The sequence below is a fragment of the Ascaphus truei genome, chromosome 1 (genome assembly GCF_040206685.1).
Source record: "Ascaphus truei isolate aAscTru1 chromosome 1, aAscTru1.hap1, whole genome shotgun sequence".
NCBI classification, from domain to species: Eukaryota; Metazoa; Chordata; class Amphibia; order Anura; family Ascaphidae; genus Ascaphus; species Ascaphus truei.
Window position 1 is genome coordinate 326,120,158 of NC_134483.1, and position 22,898 is coordinate 326,143,055.

The window sequence follows — 22,898 nt, forward strand, 5'->3', positions numbered from 1 at the left end:
GGTAACAAAATCAAGGCAGTTACTTTTTGATCACCGTGCTTAGGCTACTCAGCCGTCTGCCCTTCATAACTTATTAGCCTAGCAAATGGCGTCTGCATTTTCAGAACAGATCCAAAATAAAATACATATACACTTTAATATCTACACATATTAATAAGTTCCATTCTGGTGGGCTCAGTGGGTCGACCTTTGCCAGTTTTTGATGCCTCCAGTGACTCCACATATTGGCCAAATATGAACTCTCTGCGACCTCCAGAACTGGAGATACAGAAATGCACTTTAAAACATTAAAATACATGCTTATAATGAAACATGGGAACAGGGGAACATACATTTTCAAGGTACAACAAGGTGCAAACCTCATCCCTGGACCGCAGTCCAGTTAACCCCTTGTCTCTCTGGTGAGGTCAGGGGATGGCCATATGGGGTGCCACCCCTTTAATACTGGGCCACCCCCTTTCTCCCTCTACAGCCACCACAATGGATTTGAAATGAAACAACTGAGATGCAATAGAAGTGCAGACTTTCAGCTTTAATTCAAGGGGTTGAACAAAAATATTGTATGAAACGTTTAGAAATTGCAACCATTTTCATACAGAGTCCCCTTATTTCAGGGGCTCAAATGTAATTGGACAAATTAACACAATCATAAATAAAATGTTTATTTGTAATACTTTGTCGAGAATCCTTTACAGGCAATGACTGCTTGAAGTCTGGAACGCATGGACATCACCAAACGCTGGGTTTCCTCCTTTGTGATGCTTTGCCAGGCCTTTACTGCAGCTGTCTTCAGTTGTTGTTTGTTCGTGGGTCTTTCTGCCTTAAGTTTTGTCTTCAGCAAGTAAAATGCATGCTCGATCGGGTTGAGATCAGGTGATTGACAGACATTGTAGAATATTCCACTTCTTTGCCTTAAAAAACTCCTGGGTTGCTTTCGCAGTATGTGTTGGGTCATTGTCCATCTGTAAAGTGAAGCGCTGTCAATCAACTTTGCTGAATTTGGTTGAATCTGAGCAGACAATATATCCTATACACTTCAGAATTCATCCGGCTGCTTCTGTCTTCTGTCACATCATCAATAAACACTAGTGACCCAGTGCCATTGTAAGCCATGCATGCCCATGCCATCACACTGCCTCCACCGTGTTTTACAGATGATGTGGTATGCTTCGGATCATGAGCCATTTCAAGCCTTCTCCATACTTTTTTCTTCCCATCATTCTGGTACAGGTTGATCTTAGTTTCATCTGTCCAAAGAATGCTGTTCCAGAACTGGGTTGGCTTTTTTAGATATTGTTTGGCAAAGTCTAATCTGGTCTTTCTATTCTTGAGGCTTATGAATGGTTTGCACCTTGTGGTGAACCCTCTGTATTTGCTCTCGTGAAGTCTTCTCTTTATGGTAGACTTGGATAATGATATGCCTACCTCCTGGAGAGTGTTCTTCACTTGACTGGATGTTGTGAAGGGGTTTTTGTTTACCATGGAAAGGATCCTACGATCATCCACCACTGTTGTCTTCCGTGGACGTTCAGGCCTTTTTGTGTTGCAGAACTCACCAGTGCATTCTTTTTTTCTCAGAATGTACCAAACTGTTGGTTTGGCCACTCCTAATGTTCCTGCTTCTCTCTGATGGATTTTCTTTTTGTTTGCAGGCTAAGGATGCCCTGTTTCACTTGCATTGAGAGCTCCTTTGACCGCATGTTGTCGGTTCACAGCAACAGCTTCCAAATGCGAATGCCACATCTGGGATCAACTCCAGACCTTTTACCTGCTAAATTGATGATGAAATAACGAAGGAATAGCCCACACTTGTCCATGAAACAGCTTTTGAGTCAATTGTCCAATTAATTTTGGTCCCTTGAAAAAGAGGGGGCTACATATTAAAGAGATGTAACTCCTAAACCCTTCCTCCAATTTGGATGTGAATACCATCAAATTAAAGCTGATATTCATTATTTAACTGTAACTTGAATTTATTTTGGTACACAGCCGAAATAACAAAACTTGTATAAGTGTCCAATTATTTCCGGACCTAACTGTACCTCGGGTTGGGTGCTCTTTTCTTCTTCAGAAGCAGCCAGTCCGCATATCCTTTTGATGGGCACAGCTCAGTTTTGTGACCAAGAAGCGCTACACAGGACAGGTTCCTTATCGGTCCAACCTATTCGGGGATTGTGACATTGAAGCCACGGAAGGCCAAGGATCACTTTGACAGATGGATTGTGAATGACATCCAGATGGATCTCCTCCATATGGTCCTCACCTGTACGTAAGTGGAAGAGAGTAGTCTGTAGGGATATGAAGGATGGTTGTAGTGGTTGACCATCAATAACTTCTAAGTCTACAGGGTACCTCTTGCGAACGAGAGGGATGTTGTTCTTTTCAGCGAAGCCTTGATCAATAAAGTTGCTTCCCGAACTGGAATCCACAAATGCTATGGCGGTGGTATGAAAGTTCTCGCCGGTGACCAAAACAGGGATTAAGATCCTCGTTGGCAAGGTTTACTCTGTTTTAGCGGAGGTGGAAAGTGTTCCCAATGCGATTCCCCTGGACATCATTGGGAGTTGGAGTTTCCTGACTTGTGGGGACAATTGAGTACCTGATGTCCAGAATTGCCACAGTACAAGCAGAGCCCCGTGTTGCGTCAGTGTTGTTTCTCGGATAAAGTTAGTTTATTGCCATCAAGTTGCCTTGGTTCAGGAATATCTGGCTGAAGGGATTCGGAGGTACCAGCATGAAGAAAAAGGTATCTCGGAGTAAGTTGGCGATGACGGGATCTTTCGGACCTCCTTTTCTGCAACTGTTGATCCACGCAGATGCATAAGGCGATAAGCTCCTCGAGATCGGTAGGGCGCTCATGTGCAGCAAGTTCATCCTTTAAAGTCTCCGAAAGACCTTGCCGGAAGGCGGCCGACAACGCCTCGTTATTCCATCTGGTCTCAGCAGCGATAGTGCAGAACTCAAGGGCGTATCTAGTGACAGGTCGATTCCCCTGGGAAATGTGGTAAAGAGAAGAACCCGCAGTTACCTTGCAGCCAGGTGTGTCGAAGACTCTGCGAAATTCCCGGGCGAACTGTCTGATATCCTGTGTGAGGTTCGATCTTTGTTCCCAGATGGGAGTAGCATGTGGGCACACTGTCCCTTTAAGGCAACACAAAAGCAAAATAACATCTACTCCACATTGGAAGAACTTACTAACATTCCAAGCCCTATCAGGCTGGCTGGCACAACCGTCAGGAAACAAAGTTAACAGTTCTTACTGTGGTTTAGAGAGAGTTGTGAATCCATCTGCATAGCAGTTTATCTAGGATAGCTCTGTAGAATTAGATAGCCACCTGCTTGCAAGCAATGGCTTCCTTATATCTCATGCTGGTTGTCAGGTGTGTCTGCTTAGTTCCTGATTGCCCAGCTATTCTTCCTGGGTTTACCTTCTGAGTGCTGGATGAAGGACTAGGATACAGCTCAACTCCGTGATAGTGCGGTTCTCTGGGCCACCCGATGCGACCGCACTATAACTGGAGTCGCACTAATTTTGAAAAAAAATGCCCGCCATGCGCCCAATTGGGGGGAGGAGGGAGGTGGAGTGAGGCGCCGGCAGCACTACATGTCCCCTAGCAGCGACTGTAGTTCTCCCAGCATTCCCTGCACTCCCCTAAGCAGCTCCGCACCAGCCAACCACGGATCCCCGCAACTATCCTCCAGCCTCGCACCGATCCCCACCCCCAGCCTCACACTGATCCCTCACCGTCCGTTCAAGAACACGTCGGCCATGTCTAACAGGTACTACTATGACTTCATCAAAATCATTTGTTCACCAAACTGGAAAAATGTCAGTTCCATCCTAACCTCTATGGCTTTTCTGGGATATATAATCTCTGACACCAGTCTCACCATGGATCAGCTAAGTGAAGGCAGTACTGGATAGGCCTCATCCTACAACTCTTAAGGCCGTACAACGCTTTCTGGGCTTCTCTAATTACTATCGCAGGTTCATTCAGAATTTCTCCTCTGCAGTAGCCCCCATTACAGCCTTCACTAAAAAAGGTGCGGATCCTGCTACCTGGTCACCGGCAGCCATTCAAGCTTTCGCTCAACTGAAAAATGCCTTCATTTCTGCACCCACCCTCATAATCCGGATCCTAAACTATCATTCACCTTAGAGGTAGATGCAAAATGTGGGTAACCGGTGCATCAAAGTATGTGAGTCCCAATAATTTTGTAATGATTCTTCCGTAGGGAATACTCCAATATGATGGTGAGCAATGGAAACATACCCTAATAGGGCAAAGGACTAGTACCTAGTGCTAACCAGCACAATGAACAGTACAGAGATTGACCCAACCATAATAACTAGGCATATTATGTAAGAAAACATTCACTTTAAATTCCAGAGGAGCAGTCCCATCAGGTATCCGGAACAGCGTGCAATCCACCAAACAGGGAAAGTAGAATGGGTGAACAAAGGCAGTGCACTGCCAGCAAAAATGGAGGAGGCTAATGGTAGCAAAAAGAACTTGTTTAATGAATAAAAGGTTCAAACGTGACCCCTGGAGCACCCAGAGAACGCACACCTACGCGTTTCGGGCCATGCGCCCTTTATCAAGGTGTATAAAAACAGTACAAACACACAGGTATAAATACAGGCGCCGTTCGCGCCATGACAGTGACGTCAACGCTCTTTTAGCCAATCGGAGTGCTCCCCTTTCGTAACCCAATCCTAATAGGATCAGAGGATCATAGGTCAAAATAAACTTTATTAGCTTCCGATAGGTTACAAGGAGTAAAGTTTTGAACAATAAAACTTTAAATAAAAAAAACACACACATACAAGAACATAAACAATATTAAAATTAAAATTGACAAAAAAACGTCACCCTATACACTAACCAAATCCCCAAACACAACTAAATGTGTACTATATCTAAAGAATGTATATATAGAAATATATATCCCTGTATACATATAAATATACATATTGAATGAAGGAGAAAAAGCATATAAAAACCACCCTGCTTGTAACCACATCATGTACTTACTGTGTTAACATATACCACATAAAATAAATAACCTCAAATACAGTAATTCAATATTAATATAATCTAATGGAAAATCAGTGAAATAAAGTGAGATAAAATAAAAACAAAGCAGCACCATGTTCCCCTCCGATAGTGATCCTATGCATACGATGTATTTTCTAGGAGAGAGGTGAAGTGGACAAGACTTCAACATATAATTAAAGGACACATAGAATAATTTATAAAAAAAAAGTGTAAGTGTGGAAAGAATAACATCCAGAAAATAATAAATTCATATATATATAAAAAATATATTTAACCTTATTTTAAAGTCTAAATAATTAAATATGCCCATACTGTAAGGTATTAGCATGTTTACATAAACACATATATTCAAACCCACTTAAACAAGCAATTCGGAAATACAAGCAACGTCAATCAAATCACAATAAGATCTCATGCCATAGATAAGACATAAGTCGTAGGTGTGATAAAAAGAGTGATTTAAGTCCTATAGTTCATATTAGCCAATAACTCTAGGGCCTATAGAGAGAAGAAAGACCCAATTTTAATTATAATGCCTAAATTAATTCAAATAATGAAAAAAATGGGTACAAAAGACATTTCAGAACTAATCCCACCTATACTAAAATCCCTTCTTCTAAAGCAGATATATACATTTAGTCTTAAACAGTATGGGATGGGAAACAAAACAGGGGTTAGATGTCGTAGGAGAACGAGACCAGAGGGAGGCAGGATGGTCACAAAAAATGGGTCAAGTCCCAGTCAGTATTCAGGCCCCAGAGTTATTGGCTAATATGAACTATAGGAGTTAAATTACTCTTTTTCACCCACCATAACTTAAAAAGTATGATATATATATATATATATATATATATATATATATATATATATATATATATATATATATACATATACAGTCATGTGAAAAAGAAAGTACACCTCTTTGAATTCCATGGTTTTTATATCAGGACATAATAACAATCATCTGTTCCTTAGCAGGTCTTAAAATTAAGTAAATACAACCTCAGATGAACAACAATACATAACATATTACACCGTGTCATGATTTATTTAATAAAAATAAAGCCAAAATAATACAACCTGGTGGGTGATCACAGGCAGCCTCTCGTTCTTGGCGCCAAGTACAGTCAGTTGTAAGGCTGTATCCAGAAGTGACCGTATGAATGAGAAAAAAATTCAGGCATTCGTAGGACTTGAAAAAATGAAAAATAGTGATTGATCAATTAAACAACTGATTTGCATTTTCTTCATGTTCTGTGAGTGCCTGAATTGTTCTACTTTTTGACTATCCAAATTCATTTTCTGGTGCAACCAGGCAAGCTATTCTAGCTGTGTTCATATTCATTCATATATTATATTTCTCTATTTCTATTTCTCTATTTCTATTTCTCTATTTCTCTATTTCTATTTCTCTATAAAAAACAAACAAAAAAACTGCTTATGTGTAGCTTGTGAAAGACCAATGCGAAGAGCATGTCCTTCAGCACAAAAATTCTATAGGTGTTAATTTATTTCACAATAGAAAAAATACTACCATGATGTAGACTTTTTGATATTGTTAAGAAAGAATGCGTTAATTATACATCAGAGGAATATTACCAGACGAGTGTTGTGTCTGTCATTGTGTTATGGTTGCTGTTTTTTTACTGTTGAATAAATTGATGATAGCAGCTGTTTCAAGCCACCTTTACAGTGAAAAGTTTTGAAAAACAAGGACAATTTCAATAAAATTAATGAAATTAATTAGGGTGTTCATTACATTAGAAATTCTGTCAGTGGAGTTATTCTAAAAACAGAAATCTAGAGGGAATGCTAAACTTCTATTGTACTGTAGCTTGCACCTCTCTCTTTTATATATCAATCGTACAAGAGTGCCTTGTGCATAATCTTTTCAGACTACAGAGGTCTCTCCTTTCTGATGAAGACATCTGCAGTCTGGAAAGCTTATGCTCAAGACGACCTTGTATGATTTATGTGTTGTTCCGTTAAAAGTTTTCACACCCCATGTAGGATCATATTTTTCTGGGACCAGTACAGCTACTGGCATCCTTCAATGTAGTGATGTTGCTTTACATTTGATTATTGCAATTCTGTAAATTATAATGATATAATATATTTATGCAGTACATATAACTTACAATTCTTTAATGTAATATTGTAACAGCTATAGAAATGTATGCAACGACCTATGTATCAATTAACTATAGTCCAGCTCCCCTATTTATTTTCAGCTTAAAATTTACTATTTTCCTGCTCTTTCTAAAAATAATTCTCTCATCCAGGGGCGTAACTACAGTTTTTGGTGGCCCCCTGCAAATTTTTTGAAAGAGCTCCCTAAACAAAAAACAAAATAATTTTGTTTCCACAGTGGTACCCATGTGAGCACCCACCCTCTCACACGCCTTGTCCTCACCCCCTCAAAGTCCACCCTCTCATCCTCACGCTCCCCCCACCCTTACTGTCCTCATCTCTCCCCCCATGTCCAACTCCCTTACTTACTCTTCCTCCCTCACTTCCACACCTCCTCCCTCAATTCCAAACACACACAATTCCTCCCCTTTATATACACACACAATATAAACAGCAGTCCCAGTTGCCAGTTGAATAATATTCTCAATCCGATATGAAGTGAATGTACAGCAAGTATGCACTAAGCCAGCATCCCAATGAAACCCTGATACTCCGGAGTAAAACCGCAAGGAGCCTGGATACAAACCCACTGGAACTACTCCACACCACACGCTCCTTATACCGGGTTCGAGAGGCGTCCTGCCTCCCGCTATGGAGAACATATCTGGAGACCGTCAGGGAATAACTGTTGTAAGCGTGCAGGGACTTCCACGTAGGCTGCCGTATGGTGACATCAGTGCATGCGACGCTACGCCTGACGTGTTTCGTCACGTACCGTGACTTCATCAGAGGTTGACCACGTAGTGGCAGTGACTCCCCTAAATACAGGCAGTAGTAAAGAGCGTTGTCAGAATGCTCAAATACCCAGCTATAGAATGAAAGATAATTCCCAAAAACGTCACCACGTATTTTTGGCGCGAAACGGAGACGGTACAGCTGGATATTTAAAGGGATGTATCTGCACTAGTTCTTTACTCCTTGACAAAGAACAAGACGTTCGAAACGCATGGGAGGTTTTTCCCTATGCTGTACTAACTCCATTAAAGACTTTTTGTTATTTGGATCCTCTCCTGGCTCCTGTTTTTGACAGTGCTCTTCGCTTCTCATCTCTACTTGGATTCCCCTAAATAGCCAGTGTTGCTAAGCAACATCACAACAACTATAATAAGTGAATAAATGTGTATTAGTTACATATGGTAATGGCTCTGAGGGGGCATACCTGCCACTAGTAGGTTTAAGTAGCGTATATAAACATATAAAGTCACTGATGATCAGATAAAATGCATAAATGAGTTTGAAGTGCTTCAAAGGGAAATTATATATTGTATACCCCAACTGCAAAGAAGGGTTGAAATAGGTAAATAACTAAGATTTGTATACATATGGATGAATCTATATAAAATTGCCCTGAAGCACTCAAAACTAAATTGATATAAGTAAAAAAAAAATATAAAAAATAACACAATTGTTAATAATACAGTAATGGATAACGTATATTTACGTGACCAAAATAAAATGCATATAACCATTAATAAATACCAGACTGGAATGAACCTGAAAATTCAAAGCACAAATGAAAGAATAAAAATTGGTGTAATAACCAAAATATCAATTAGATAAAACATACACATAAATGTAATTGACAAATGAGTGGAAAGAACAGAGTGGACATGAACCAAAAATTGAATGAATGATTCTCAAAGGTTATAGTGAGAGGAAAATGGAATAGACACTAAACTAAACTAACCATTGTACATCCACTAGACATACTAGTGTATATACATTCATTGAGGCCAAGTGGGGCCAACGTACCAAGAGTGTAGATTCAAAACGACATCTGAACATCTGAATAAAATATTTTTTAGAAGAGAAAATACATGCAAATTGCAAATGCTGAAAATAGTACTGTTTAAAAATAAGTAGCAATTAGTTGTGAAGACGGGTAGTCTATTAAGTATGATGGATACAGCTATATTATCAGCTCATAAGTTGCATATACACAGATACCTAAATAGCAGCATCAATAAAATGAACATTTTATAGACAGGAAGAAAGAAGATACATATAGTACATACATATAAATTGCAATAATGTCCTTACAAGAAAGGAAAATACATTCATATAAATTGCAAATGAAACATTTGCAAATGAAGACTAGGCAATATATCTTAAAAGGAAAGAATACACAACAAAGCAGATCCCCGGCATATAAAGATACTGTATTACCAGTTCCAAGAGACCATGAAATAGTCCATGTGACGCGACGTGAGCGGAGACCGGTGGTGATGACAGACGCCGAGGGAGCTCGCGAGAGTGGCTTCAGAAAGGATACCTGTATACCATCTAGACCACCTAAGTACTGGGGCTAGACAAGAGTCAGGCGCTCAGGAACCTTGCACCTGTGACCCAGGCACAGCATCCTCCTCATTTCGTGCCTGAATTACTTGTACAAAGTGCATTGAGGGGGAGTCTCTGGCAGGGTGGTGACATTATCGGGGGAGGTGTTTGAAGGAGTCGTGGCCGCGAGATGGGGGAGACGCCGGCCCCTGCTGCCAAAGTCAAGCTCCAGTAACTCAAGCTGTGGACGGCAATTGTTATTATGCGACAAGATCTGGCACATTGGAAGTGAGTTTTTTTATTAAAGTTGTCCCCACTGTACCACGCTATGTTTATTTCATTATGTTGGGGTAATACTTGCTGGTGACTGCTGTGAGTGACTACATTTTGTCTGTTATGTTTTCAGTTTCCATTTTGAGTGTAAGAGTGAGTGTGTGGTTTGAATGTGTTTTGCTCACAGTAGATTTACGACTGTATCTGAAGTAACAATAGTAGTGTAGAAAGGTGGCGGTCACTGCAGAAACGGAGCTCAGTCAGGATACAATAAAATCAGCTTTATTTCACGGTGCTGCACATTACAGAGAGACCATCTCTGACGCGTTTCGTCTCGTAGCAGAGACTTTATCAAAGAGTACAATCTCTCAACATAGCAGGGTATCTAAATAGGCCGCCCTTGATCATCATTGGTTAGAACGCTAATGAGCCACAGTAGTGGGTGGTAACCTTGATTACACTATGAAAAACCATGAATGAACCGGGCAGTATACAATAGAACACCTGCATTGGATGGAATTAACACACATGCAGAAAATTAAAACAAAGAACCACTAATAACATATTAAAAACAAAGAAAACAGAAGTAACGTGTAGCATCCGTATGAGTAATTGTATAAACATATCACATCATGTAATGGAGGCAATACCCTTGCGGAGGAATATAGATGCTAAGGACATTTAAATAATGCATTATAATATGCCTCTTATTTGAAAGATAAACAATGTACCAACAATCTCAAAAGAATGAAATATACACATCCCAAATACATGAGACTATATACAAATTGCATTAAGTCCATATAGGTACATATATGAAAAAAAGGGGGGTTGGTGTGTGTGGGTGTGGGTTATAGACCGATGTACTTTATCGAATACACACTCCCAACACTTCCCACATGGTCAACCCTGGAGGAAGTGTTTTAACTCCCAATCCAGGTTGATGCCATGTGGATGGAGAGTGTTGAGAGTGTATATCCAATACATCTCCTGTTTGTTTAGAACATTTTCTCTGTTGCCACCTCTGGCATGGGTAGGTATGTGTTCAATTGCTGAAAATGTGAAATTATTAATACCACCATTAGGGCATAGGGCAAAATGCCTTGCCACTGGATGGTCAAGATTCTTCTTTTTTATCAGGCGTACATGTTCAGCTATCCTGACTTTGAGGGGCCTGGTAGTACGCCCTACATATTGATGTCCGCAACCGCAGTGCAGAACGTATATAACGTAGCAGATATTGCAATTTAGAAATTTTTTGATAAAATACTTTCTAATCCTGGTGTTGTATGTAATGTATTTGGTTGGACGTGCATACTGGCACATGGAGCATTTCCCACATTTGAAAAAACCAGTTGGTATACTTTTAACCTTAGGAAATTTGGATCTAGTATCGAACATACTGGGGGATAGATGAAACGCTAAAGTATTCGCTTTACGATAAGTGAATCTTGGTCCCTTCTGTATGGCCGATTGTATATCTCTGTCTAACAACAAAGTGTGCCAATGCTTTGATATGATGTTACAAATTTGTTGCGATTGAGCATTAAATGTTGATATAAAAAGTGGACTCTGTGGTTTTTTGTGACTTAGAGATAAATCCCTACCTCTTATCACTTTGTCCTGTTTTTTGGTGTTGCGTATAAGGGTATCTCTATCTAGGGCATCTGCTTTAGTAAAAGCTGCTGATATGTCTTTTGAAGCATAACCTCTGGCCAAAAATCTGTCAGACATCTCTTTAGCTCTAAGTAGGAAAACCTCATTGTCTGAGCAGAGTCTTTTTAGTCTGACAAATTGAGCCCCTGGAATATTCCTAATTAGAGAGCGGGGATGACAACTATGTGCATTAAGCAGCATGTTCCTCGAATTTGGTTTCCTATAGATGTCCGTCTGTATTGTCATCTGCTCGTCAATGTACAGGAACAAATCTAAATAATTGATATGATGAATGTTGTGCTCAAAAGTGAATTTTAAATTAAAAGTGTTGGTGTTTAGATAATCAATGAAAGAAAGAAGTGAGTGCTCATCACCTTTCCAAATTAGGATCAGATCGTCAATATATCTCTTATAGTAGATGATATGTTGACGAAAAGAATTGTCGCTGTGATAAATAAAACGTGATTCCCAAAAACCCATAAACAAATTAGCATATGATGGTGCAAAGCTCGTGCCCATAGCAGTGCCCATTTTCTGTAAATAAAAAAGTGAATCAAACAGAAAATAATTGTGAGTGAGTAAAAATAGTATAGAATCTAATAAAAAAGTGCAATGTGATATAGATAAAGTGGATAAATCCAAAAAGTGACTGACAGCTTGAAGACCTTGTTCGTGTTGAATAATAGAATACAGGGAGGTCACATCCAAAGTGACCCACCTGTATTCAGTGTGCCATGCAAGTTCCTGTACACTGACGAGGAAATCCGTCGTGTCTTTAATAAACGACGGCAGCTGAGAGACCAGAGGTTGCAAAAACCTGTCCACATACCGTGATAACCCATCTCCCAAAGATCCAATGCTCGCAATAATGGGCCGACCTGGAGGGTCAACCAGCGACTTATGGATCTTTGGGAGGTGATGAAATATAGGAATCACGGGATGTGGGCAGGAGAGAAAGACAATTTCCTTATGATTGAGAACATAGAGCATTTTGCCCATGTCTAATAATTCCAACAATTCCAAACGATATTTGGAAGTGGGGTTGCCAGTAAGGCGCTGATAAGTAGAGGCATCCTGCAACTGTCTCATTGCTTCTCGTTGATATTGGTCAGTGGACAAAACCACGAGTGCCCCTCCCTTATCAGCACTTTTAATGACAATGTCATAGTCTTTTTTAAGACAATCAATTTGTTGAATTTCGGTGTATGATAGGTTCCCTGATTTAACATGGGAACATGAAATGCCCTTAGATAGTATACGCAAATCCCGTTCCACCAATCGTTCAAACATTGTGATTGACGGTCCCTTACTGAGGTTTGGACAAAATATGGATTTTTGTCGGTATCCAGAGTCTTCGTGGCCAAAAAATGGTTGTATGTAATTATTTAAAGGTTCACCCTGACTCTCCAATAAAGAGTCCATGTCCGAAAGGACACAAGATTCCTGAAAGTTCAATGGTTGCACAACATTCAAAATTGGTAAATTAGTAGTTAATCTAGCATTCCCCAACATGTTAGAGGTATCAGGTTCAGGTTCATTCTTAGAAGAAAACATTTTTCTAAGAGATAGTTTTCGCGTGAATCGTTGGAGATCTATAACAGTTTCAAATAATTTGAAATTTTGGGTAGGCGCGAACCCCAGCCCTTTATTGAGGAGAGACAGTTGCTCTAAGGAAAGGTCAACCCCAGATAAATTAATAACATTATCGGGTGTTTCTAATCGTATTTCTTTCTCTTGGACCTCCCTCGTCCCCCCTCGTTTCCGCTTGGATCGCCGCGTTCCCCTCGACCTCTGGCTCCTGTCTCTAAAAAAGCCGTGGAAGGTTGCCCAGATGATTTAAGTGATTTTGCTTGGGAAAAGGATGTAGAAGGTTTATTTTCATGTCTTGTTGGCCCTCTATCCCTCGAATATTCTGTAGGTCTATCAAACGAAACTGAATGTGATCTATATTCTGGGTCTGAAAATTCAGAATCTATACTTGAAGTTTCAATGCGTGTGTTTTTGAGAATTGATTTGTTAGGTTGATTCCCTGACCATCTTTTGGGATGTTGTTTCCTGCCCTTCGGGGTACTGGAGCCAGTAGCTTCTCTGACTACAATGGGTTTTTGCCAACAATAGACTTGGTTTTTTACGTAATCGACACGATCTCTTTCAAATTTGAGATGTTTTTTATCACTAATAGTGTCTTCCGTTATATCAATATTAGATGATAAAGTTTTGTCGTTTTTAATAAATTGCTCTCTTTTTGAGAATGGTTGCAATTTTGTTTGAAGAATTTTGATCTCTGCCATTAAAACAGATTTTTCACAAGTCTTTTGTTGGATAATTAACTCCATTAGTTTTATGGAACAAGTATCTAAGGCTTTCACCCAGTCTTGTTCAAATTGTTTGTTCATAAAACCAAATGATGGTACCTTTTTAATACGAAGCCCCCTAGGGATGCGATTGCACCTTATATAATTTTCTAGTGAGGTTATGTCCCACCAGAGTCTTATATTTTCAACCAATAATTTTTCAAGTTTTACAAAATGATGTGTTAGGTCAGATGGTTCGTCACATATAATCTCAGAAACCCCATCAAAAAGGTGTGTTGCCTTTCTAGACCTTCTAGTGTTGTCCCCACATGTGTATACATATGTATCATTGTCCAATTCAGATGTGGCATTGTCTTCTCCGCTGGATTCCTCCATAATATGGTAAATATATATAAAAAAAAAATTGATATATAGTATAATGAAAATATAAAAAGCTGGCTGAGTCCTTATATAGAGGTATGCATATATAACTTTAAGAACAAATAAACACAAACATTTCTTCCCAGAGGGGGAAGGGTTAATGAGTCCAAGAGTTAAGTCCAGATTGACCACAGTGAGCAACAGGACCGGTATATGCAAGTAGAAAAGGTGGAGAGTAAACCCCAAGTGTCCTGCGCTCTAACTGGTGCAAATTCTTGTCTGTGTTGAAGGTAATGCAGCCTCTATATGTAGAAATGTAGGCAATGCTGTTGCAGATAAAAGGAATAAATGGATAAAGTCCAGAAGGGGGGGGGGGAGGTATGGTTGCTATGAAGCCACGGTGGGGGGGCCGATTAGCAGAATATAGATAGAGGCAGGAGAAGAAGCCCTGATAGGAGCCTCTCTCATGAACTCACGGCAGTCTATCTCTGCTGCCCTTACCCGACCTGGTCACCTCGCCGCTCGTCTCTCCTCGCTGTCCCCGCTTCACGAATATCCCACAGGGTGGATGTCGTCTGGCAGCCTCTCAGGGACAGGAGCCCACCGTCTGCGTACGTCCTCTTCGCCTCTCACCGCTCCACGGGCGCTCCGTGCGGTGTATGGCGTTCTCCCCCTGCAGCTCCAGGCAGGTCCCAGCAGGCCGTGCGCTCCGGCACTGCTGACGCTCGGGAACTGACGTCAGACGCTGGGAGGGATCGTAGAATCCCATGCAACAGGATTGCCAGCGTGCTCCAGCCGAATAGGTAGAAATAGTAGTGTAGAAAGGTGGCGGTCACTGCAGAAACGGAGCTCAGTCAGGATACAATAAAATCAGCTTTATTTCACGGTGCTGCACATTACAGAGAGACCATCTCTGACGCGTTTCGTCTCGTAGCAGAGACTTTATCAAAGAGTACAATCTCTCAACATAGCAGGGTATCTAAATAGGCCGCCCTTGATCATCATTGGTTAGAACGCTAATGAGCCACAGTAGTGGGTGGTAACCTTGATTACACTATGAAAAACCATGAATGAACCGGGCAGTATACAATAGAACACCTGCATTGGATGGAATTAACACACATGCAGAAAATTAAAACAAAGAACCACTAATAACATATTAAAAACAAAGAAAACAGAAGTAACGTGTAGCATCCGTATGAGTAATTGTATAAACATATCACATCATGTAATGGAGGCAATACCCTTGCGGAGGAATATAGATGCTAAGGACATTTAAATAATGCATTATAATATGCCTCTTATTTGAAAGATAAACAATGTACCAACAATCTCAAAAGAATGAAATATACACATCCCAAATACATGAGACTATATACAAATTGCATTAAGTCCATATAGGTACATATATGAAAAAAAGGGGGGTTGGTGTGTGTGGGTGTGGGTTATAGACCGATGTACTTTATCGAATACACACTCCCAACACTTCCCACATGGTCAACCCTGGAGGAAGTGTTTTAACTCCCAATCCAGGTTGATGCCATGTGGATGGAGAGTGTTGAGAGTGTATATCCAATACATCTCCTGTTTGTTTAGAACATTTTCTCTGTTGCCACCTCTGGCATGGGTAGGTATGTGTTCAATTGCTGAAAATGTGAAATTATTAATACCACCATTAGGGCATAGGGCAAAATGAAGTATCTGAAGTAACGCCCACATTCCTAGTAACAAGAAGTGTCTGGTTCCTATGGAGAACTCTTTTAATCTAGTTTTAACGAAGTTTTAAAAATCTGTAGGATGATTGGTTTAAGAATTAAGGAGTGGTTGGTATAATCTGCCTAGTAACACATTTTAGACTAAGGAAATTATTTGTATAAAATGGCTGTTTGGACACTCCCTGGCAAAGAGTCTTATAGACTTTTGAATGTGTATGATCAAACTTTGCAATAAACTTCTCATTATCAAACGAATCTATGTTTGTGAGTTTGCAAACATTGACATCCAAATTTTTACTGCGATCAGATTAGTACTGCATATTTAGGCACTGATAAAGATAAGGCATTACTTCGGAAGGAGGCCTATTGGTTGTTAACCTTGGATTGTTTCCAAGGGGACTTAATGATTTGTTATCGCTTAATTGTTTCCTAGAGAGTAGATGATACACTATGTACACTTATTGTGCTTTATTTCAGAACTGTCACGGATGCTCACCACAAACCAGGGCCCGACCGCGGGGCTGAGGTGGGGATGTGAAAACACCGACCTAGTCCGCGAAGCCGGGTCCGGGTTGCGCAGCTGGTGATCGTGTGTTAACCGGGTCAGGGCAGGAGAGTGTACTGTAGGATCGAAGTAGGTACTTGCCGTAGTAGGGATTGGAGAGCGGAGAGTAGTCAAATTCCGGAGCCGAGGTCGAGGAGAGAGCAGAGTACTGTAGTAGAATTCCGAAGCCGAGGTCCAAGGATGCCAGAGGTCAGGAGTCCGGTACAAGGCTGGGGGTTAAGATTCAAAGACAAGAGAACAAGGCAAGGCAGGCTTGTAGCAAGCACTACAAACACAAAATATGCTCAGCAATCAGCCCAGGGCTGATTGGAGCTATATACTACTAGAAGGGGCCAATAGGAAGGCTTACCCAGTGATGAGGTCAGAGGTAAGTCGAACGCTGGTAGGAGGATGCAGGGTGCAGGACAGGTGTACAGGCAGCATTGTGATTGCCAGGGTCTGTGGTATTGGTGCGCGCACCCGCGATGCGCAACCTCGGCGGGAGCACGCAGCAGCGCCTGTGCTAACCAGCTGTCTTGCTGGTACTTGCAGGAGTCCGTCGCAACAGCGCATGCGTGCCCCCGTCGGTTCGGGAGCAGTGGCGGCATGCCCCCTGAGTCTGCGCGTGCCTCCGACGGGAGGAGCGGGTGCGCGTGGATTCCTGGAGTGGAGAGTCGTGGGCAGTAAGAGCTGCGAGCTGCCGGCCCTTACAGTAAAAGGATCGGCCTCTGGATGATCCATACGAGGTTTTAGCGGTAATTTTCGGTGAAAAGCACGAGTTAACCTGGGAGCATGTACCTGGTTCTGCGGGATCCATTCCCTCTCCTCAGGACCAAAACCCCTCCATTGCACCAGGTACTGGAGACCTCCTATTGAAAGATGGGAGTTCAGGATAGACTGGACTTAGAACTCCTCCTGTCCATCTATTAGTCTGGGACAAGGTGTAATGTGCTGAGTCTGAGGATTGTTTTTAAAAGGTTTCAGCAAGGAGTAGTGAAAACCGGATGGAATTCGCATAGTTGCGGGGAATTTTAGTCGGTAGGCAACAGGATTGACTCTCTCCAAGATTAGAAATGGTCCAATAAATCTAGGTGCCAGTTTGGGGGATGTAACCTTTAGGCGGATGTTCCTGGTGGATAACCATACCTTCTGACCCGGAGCATAGTTGGGTGAATCCTGACGGTGGCGATCGGCCTGTCTTTTTTGCATAGCAATGGCACTTCTGAGGTTGCTCTGGATCTTCTCCCAGGAAGACTAAAGATCCTGAATCCTATCCTCAGCGGCAGGCACCCCTGTGTTGGGAGTAGAATTGGGGAGAGTAGAAGGGTGAAAACCGTAATTGGAAAGGAATGGGGACTGTTGGGTGGACTCATTTCGGAGATTGTTGAGAGCAAACTCTGCCCACGGGAGCAGATCGCACCAATTGTCTTGAGTGTCGGAGATAAAGCAACGAAGGAACTGCTCCAGAGATTGGTTAGTGCGATCCGTTTGACCGTTGGTCTGTGGATGATATCTGGAGGAGAAGTGCAGTGCCACGTTAAGTCCTTTACAGAAGGCCCTCCAGAATCTGCATACAAACTGAGAGCCCCGATCTGAAACAATGGTCTGCGGAGATCCATGGAGCCTAAAGATCTCCTTTATGAATACCTCGGATAGTTTGAGGGCACTGGGAAGGCCTCGGAGTGGAACGAAGTGAGCTTGTTTGGTGAAGCGATCGACTACTACTAATATAGTATCCATCCCTTTGGATTTAGGCAGATCAACGATAAAATCCATCGAGAGGTGTCTCCATCATCGATCAGGAATGGGGGGGGTTGAAGAAGACCCGGGGTTTTATTCCGTGGTGTTTTGTTCTGTGTGCAGATAGGGCATGCAGAGACGTAGTCCTGAATGTCTTTGCGCATACCTGGCCACCAAAAGGTTCGCTGAAGGAAGTCTATAGTCCTCTTAATCCCAGGATGACCCACCGCTTTGGACGCATGTCCCCATTGTATTACCTTCTGGCGGAAGATGGGGGGCGTGAACAATCGACCACCTGGCACCTTGAGACCCTGCGGGATCTGGTCTTGAAGCCTGGCGATTTCTGACAGAGCGTCGAAGGTATTGGCGGAAAGGGCGCAATTGGGAGGAAGTGTGGTGTCTTGGTGGTCCTCTGTTTTGTCCTCTGCAGCGAACTGTCGTGAAAGTGTGTCTGCTCTCACATTTTTTGAGCCTGGGATGTAGGATATGACGAAGTTAAACGCGTGAAGAACAGTGACCAGCGCGCCTGACGTGATCTGAGGCGACGGGCCGTCTCAATATATAACAGATTCTTATGATCTGTGAGGATGGTGATGGGGTTTTCTGCGCCTTCCAAGAGTTGGCGCCATTCTTCTAGGGCCATTTTGATAGCGAGAAGCTCACGATTACCCACATCGTAATTCCGCTCTGGCGCGGAAAATTTCCTAGAGAAAAAGGCGCAAGGATGCAGTCTGGCCTGTTGATTCTTCCTTTGGGATAGTATGGCCCCTACTCCTATATCAGAGGCGTCCACCTCGAGGGTGAATGGTTGTCCCGGATCAGGATGCACCAAGATGGGTGCCGTAACGAAGGCTTTCTTCAGAGTTTCAAAGGCGCTGATAGCCTCAGGTGACATAATGCTGGGTTGGCATTCTTCTCGGTGAGAGCTGTGATGGGTGCAACTACTGAAGAAATGTTTTTTATGAATCGGCGGTAATAGTTGGAGAAACCTAAAAACCTCTGTACCGCTTTCAGAGAGAGAGGACGCGGCCAATCAATAACCGCTCTTACTTTGGCAGGGTCCATAGCCAGGCCTGTATCAGAGATAATGTATCCCAGGAATGATGTGGAAGACAGGTGGAATTGGCACTTCTCTAACAGCAAACAGGCGTTCTCCCGTAGCCTCAGAAGTACCTGCTTTACGTGACCTGTGTGTTCCTGGACGTTCTTAGAGAATATGAGAATGTCGTCCAGGTAGACTACTACGTGCTGATCCAGGAGGTCCCTGAAGATATCGTTAACAAAGTCCTGGAAGACTGCGGGTGCATTACAGAGGCCAATGGGCATCACCAGGTACTCGTAGTGCCCATCACGTGTGTTGAATGCAGTTTTCCATTCGTTCTCCGGGCGGATCCTGACCAGCTTGTATGCCCCCCGAAGGTCAAGTTTAGAAAAAATCTTGGCGCCCTGTAGTCTGTCAAATAATTCCGCAATCAGGGGTAAAGGGTACAGGTTCTTGATAGTTACTTTATTGAGGCCGCATTAATCAATGCATGGACGTAGAGTGCCGTCCTTTAGCTTTATAAAATAGAATCCTGCCCCCGCCAGAGATGTTGACTTACGAATGAAGCCCCTCTGTAAATTCTCCAGTATGTATTGTCTCATGGCCTTGGTCTCGAGAGGGGACAGAGGATAAGAGCAGCCTCTGGGAGGAACGACACCAGGGAGTAGGTCAATGGGACAATCATAGGCGCGGTGGGGTGGCAACTCTTCGGCTTGGATCATGTCAAAGACATCTCTGAACTCGTTGTAGATCTCCGGGAGTTGATATTTACTAGGTTCTGGGGTAGAAAGAACTGCTATGGCTTTGGAGGATTCCAGACAAGCCTCGCTACAGCGGATCCTCCAAGTGATGGGCTGTGACCGGGTCCAGTCTATCTGGTGATTGTGGGACTGTAGCCAGGGAAGACCCAGTATCACATTAACAGAGGGTGTGTGGATGGTGTCCATTCGGAACGACCGCCGGTCATCTTGAGACATAGGGAAGCAGTCTGCAGGGATATGAAGGCGGGCTGTAGAGGCCTACCGTCAATGGCTTCGAGGCCTACGGGCCGGTCTTTGGGTACCAGCGGGATCTGATTCCTCTCGGCGAACCTCTGGTCGATAAAGTTCCCCCATGGATCCGGAGTCCAGAAATGCCAGAGTGGCGGTGTTGCCGAAATCCCCTGAGAGAGTGACCGGAAGCAGTATTTTGGACGGTAGTGGGGGAAAAGAAGAAGGAGTTATTGTCCCCAGTGTGGTTCTCCCTATACTCACTGAGGAAAGGCGTTTCCCGACTTCGAAGGACAGGCGATTACTAGGTGTCCGCTGTTCCCACAGTAAAGGCACAGGCCCGCGCGCCGCCTGCGTTGTTTCTCTGCCGAAGGTAGCCGGGTACCTCCCAACTGCATGGGTTCCTCTGTGGAGGCAAATGCGGAATCCCCAGAACCTGTATAAGAGACGGGAGATGGTGGGACACCTCTTTGGCGTTTTCCTCGCTCCGCTCTTCGCTCCTGAAGACGTTGGTCCATGCGTATGCATAACGCAATGAGCGACTCCAAACCGGCGGGGCGTTCCAGGGTGGCCAGTTCGTCTTTGAGAGACTCCGTTAATCCCTGCCAGAAGACCGCAGCCAGCGCCTCATCATTCCAAGTTGTTTCTGCCGCTATGGTGCGGAATTCGAGCTCATAACGTGCCACGGACCGGTTTCCCTGCGTGATATTGAGGAGAGAAGATGCTGCGGTTACCCGCCTTCCCGGTGTATCGAACACCCTGCGGAACTCTTCGCAGAATCGATCCAGGTTGGAGGTCAGGTCCGGACATTGCTCCCATATGGGTGTAGGCCAGGGCGTCATCGATCAGCAAGGAGATTATATACTGTAGGCAACTTTAGACCGTGGAGAGGGAAAGTGTGAAGGTAACAACTCAAATTGTATGGCGCATTGGCTAAGGAACCCACAACAGGATGAGGGATCCCCCGCATAGCGATTGGGAGTAGGTAAGCGAGGCTCCGCGGATGCAGTGGGGACCTGTTGTGGTGGTGCAGCAGGAGTGGGGGCAACGGCAGCCAGAACGAGTGTCTTTAATTGGTCCGAGATGGTCTTTAATTGGTTGGAGCTGTTCCATTCGCTGATTGATTTGGGATAGGCACGTCTCTACTTGTTTGAAAAGGCCATCATGTTCGTTTAAACATCGATCCACCTCAGCGGGGTCCAGGTTTGTTGGGCTGAGCATAATGTCACGTATGCTCACCACAAACAAGGGCCGGACCGTGGGGCTGAGGTGGGGATGTGAAAACACCGACCTAGGCCGCTAAGCCGGGTCCGGGTTGCGCAGCTGGTGATCGTGGGTTAACCGGGTCAGGGCAGGAGAGTGTACTGTAGGATCGAAGTAGGTACTTGCCATAGTAGGGATTGGAGAGCGGAGAGTAGTCAAATTCCGGAGCCGAGGTCGAGGAGAGAGCAGAGTAGTAGAATTCTAAAGCCGAGGTCCAAGGATGCCAGAGGTCAGGAGTCCGGTACAAGGCTGGGGGTCAAGATTCAAAGACAAGAGAACAAGGCAAGGAAAGCTTGTAGCAAGCACGGCAAACACAAAATATGCTCAGCAATCAGCCCAGGGCTGATTGGAGCTATATACTAGAAGGGGCCAATAGGAAGGCTTACCCAGTGATGAGGTCAGAGGTAAGTCGAACGCTGGTAGGAGGATGCAGGGTGCAGGACAGGTGTACAGGCAGCATTGTGATTGCCAGGGTCTGTGGTATTGGTGCGCGCACCCGCGATGCGCAACCTCGGCGGGAGCGCACAGCAGCGCTCGTGCTAACCAGCTGTCTTGCTGGTACTTGCGGGAGTCCGTCGCAACAGCTCATGCGTGCCGCTGTCGGTTCGGGAGCAGTGGCGGCATGCCCCCTGAGTCTGCGCGTGCCTCCGATGGGAGGGGCGGGTGCGCGTGGATCCCTGGAGTGGAGAGTCGCGGGAGGTAAGGGCTGCGAGCTGTCGGCCCTTACAAGAACATATATTTGCTGCTGCTGCTGGTGCTGCTGCTGACCTTCTCCACGGCCCTTTTTTCATTTCTCAGAGTAGGTTGGTATGAAAATCATACTTTGAATGGTCCTTTATTTTACATTTTAATTTTAATAGTATTTATGGAGTCACCTGGGCATTAGTAGCACTTGTAAGGAATTTTTATTGATTGTGTCTTTATCTTTTCACATGTCATGATATCCATGTGGCTAGCATCTTGTGACATCACTATGCAAGTATCCTTCCTCTCTCAAGTATGATCCTGGAAATAAAACGTGCTGTTAAGCTATAAAGTGTGCACATGCGCGATGAGGATTCCGTCTACAGGGGAAGAGGAGCAGGACAAACAGCCTATGATGAAGTCAAGATGACACCCACTGATGTATGAGTGGAATAGAGTGGCCTAGAGGGATGCCGGGAAGGGCCAATAATAGCCACTCTGATTCTGATGACGATGCTACTAACGTTCAACTCTCACGGGAGTTTGTGAACCAATCCGCGGAGAAGGTGGATGGACCAATAGGAGCAGCTCGGATGCCGATTACATCATTGAGGATAAACGTTCGCGAGATTTGAGAACCCACTCAGATTGACGAAGGAAAAGTGAGGACATCACTGGAACCAGAACGGACGCATGCGCACATCGGAATGCGGAAGAGACTGTGGACTTTGACTGATCATGGGAAAGGACTTGGGGGGTGATTATTTGCCTTTATATAGTGGACACTATA